Source organism: Portunus trituberculatus, chromosome 49, assembly GCF_017591435.1.
Source record: "Portunus trituberculatus isolate SZX2019 chromosome 49, ASM1759143v1, whole genome shotgun sequence".
Lineage (NCBI taxonomy): Eukaryota > Metazoa > Arthropoda > Malacostraca > Decapoda > Portunidae > Portunus > Portunus trituberculatus.
This window is the reverse complement of record NC_059303.1, coordinates 20,289,984-20,292,483: the sequence shown is the minus strand read 5'-3', so window position 1 is coordinate 20,292,483 and position 2,500 is coordinate 20,289,984. Positions and strand designations below refer to the sequence as shown.

The 2,500-nt window shown below is 48.9% G+C and overlaps 1 protein-coding gene across 18 annotated transcripts in view; it reads left to right on the top strand.

Annotated features, from left to right (window-relative positions):
* The window catches only part of LOC123499249 (rap guanine nucleotide exchange factor 2-like), a 269,844-nt gene that overhangs the window by 206,058 nt on the left and 61,286 nt on the right, over nucleotides 1-2,500 (top strand). The window contains exon 1 of one of the 18 annotated variants that reach the window (XM_045247038.1): nucleotides 2,139-2,500. This exon is cut by the window's right edge and continues 500 nt beyond it. The exons of the other annotated variants lie outside the window; for them this stretch is intronic. The gene's annotated coding sequence lies outside the window, so the exon portion shown is untranslated. Of the gene's footprint in view, nucleotides 1-2,138 lie in introns of those variants that run through there. 18 annotated transcript variants of the gene reach the window in all.

Sequence of the window (2,500 nt, the reverse complement as noted above, 5' to 3'; positions counted from 1 at the left end):
GTTGTTCCCTTGCATAGATGGAGGCGCGACGTTTGCTTGTATTTAGTACGAGTAGGAAGAGAAGGAGGAAGAGGAGGAGAGGACAAGAATGAGGAGGAGGAGGAGGAGGCGCTGGAAATATTTTGCTTTATGTGTGCATGGGGCCTTAATTTATCTTATTGTTAACTTGTGGGTGAATAACTACTACTACTACTACTACTACTACTACTACTACTACTAGAGAGAGAGAGAGAGAGAGAGAGAGAGAGAGAGAGAGAGAGGACAAGAATGAAAATGAGACGAGACGAAATTTGCACAGGGAAAAGGTTGCTAGGGAGAGAAGAAGAGGAGGAGGAGGAGGAGGAGGAGGAGGAGGAGGAGGAGGAGGAGGAGGAGGAGGAGGAGAGGGGGCCCTGGGACTCTCATATCTACAAGGTATTTTACGGCGGTGAGTCTGGATATTGCCGCCCCGGGTCAGGACGACTGGTGGGGGAATATTACCCCTTAATTAATCTAGAGCGGCCAGTGGAGCGCGGGGCGTGGCGGGGCCGGGCGGGGCCGGGCGGGGCGGGACGGGACGAAGAAATGGTTAGACTTCAGCAAATTATATGAAACTCTTTTGTCTTATTATTATTATTATTATTATTATTATTATTATTATTGTTATTATTATTGTCGTTATTGATTTTTTTTCTGTTTTTCTTCTTTTTTCTTCATATTTTTTCTTGTTCTATTTTGCCCTTCTTCGTCTTTTTCATCTTGATTTCGTGACATTTTTCTCCCCATTGGTTGTTTATTTGAATGATTTACGTGTTTCATTTATTTATTTATTTATTTATTGTTCAGTTAATTTTTATTTACTTTTAATGCTGGCTGGTCTTTTGTATGGCTCGTGGTGGTGGTGGTGGTGGTGGTGGTGAAGTGGTGGTGCTGGTAGTAGTGGTGTGGTGGTGGTAGTACTGGTGGCGGTGGCGGTGGTGGTGGTGTTGGTGGTGGTGGAAGAGAATTATCAAAGAGAGTTTTAAATGAAAGTGAGGAAAGAAAGTAATTGAAAGAAAATGGAAGAAAATAGAGAGAGAAAAAATATTATAAAGGGTCAGAATTGAAAGGGTAGAGTTGTTGTTTTGTTGTGCATTTGTTTGTTCGTTGTTGTTGTTGTTGTTGTTGTTGTTGTTGTTGCTGTTGTTGTTGTTTAGTTGTTGATAAAAGTTTCTTAAAGTTTAAGCTGAAAATCAAAACTAAAAAAGTGTTCACCCCAAAATCAGAGAGAGAGAGAGAGAGAGCGTATCCTTATCGATATGTAAACGATGAACAAAACACACACACACACACACACACACACACACACACACACACACACACACACACACACACACACACACACAACACTGAAGTAATGGAAAGAGTTCGGGATAGACGAGAGGAGACGAGGACGAGACGAGTACAAGGGCGTAGCTGCGATGGGATGAGTGAGATTAGAGCGACACATCAACAATATTAGATGCGGAGGGACGTGGAGGAATTGGGGGTGGGGGAGGAGAAGAAGAGGGGAGTGAGTCAACATAGTAACTGATTGAAGATTGGGAAAGATTGGGGAGGAAAAGAGAGCGATGAGCGGGGAGATAAGGGGAGGATGAGGGAGGGAACACACACACACACACACACACACACACACACACACACACACACACACACACAGTTGTTCAGCAGATTTGGTAAACCTTAACGTGTGTGTTTGTGCTAATGACAGGTGTGCGTGGAAGTTCAGGTGTGTGTGTGTGTGTGTGTGTGTGTGTGTGTGTGTGTGTGTGTGTGTGTGTGTGTGTCAGTGAGTGAGTCTACTTACATTCACACACACGCATCCTCCTCCCCGATGCTGGAGTGGCGGAGTGCTGATGGTGCTTGACGCCGTCTCGAGGGTGCTGCAGCTCCTCGGGCGGCGTGGGGAGGGGACACACGCGGCGCCTTCCTCACCGCCTCACTCACTGCCTGCTTTGGAATGGAAGAGTCACTGATGGCACATCGACGGCAACTGGCTGCTCAGTGCCTCAGTCTCCCCTGGAAGCTAGTGGCACACACACACACACACACGCACACACGCGCGCGGCACCGGTTGGGGTGACTAGGAAAGCACAGACAGTCCGCCGCCTGAAGCAAGTTCGCACGGAGGGTCCCGCTGTAGACTCCTCTTCTTTTTACTCCCCTCGCTCCTCGCGCCGCACCCGCCCGCCCGTCCGCCCCTGGGAGTCCCTCTGGCCTGACAGAGGCACAAAGAGGTCCCGGAGAGGCAGTGAGAGGCAGGTGCAGCCGCGTCTCCATAGAAGCGAGTCATAAACACGTCAATACCTGGTGTGGTGAGCGAGGAGACTTGTTGACTGGAAGGCAGTGGTGCTCACATGGCCTGGCTACCCCTCACCAGCTGCCTCCACGCGCCCCAGCATTCCACTCACGCTCATGCCGCCTCGTGCACCCTGCCAGCTTGTCCCTGCATCGGTTAGCAGTGATACATGGTGAGACAGGG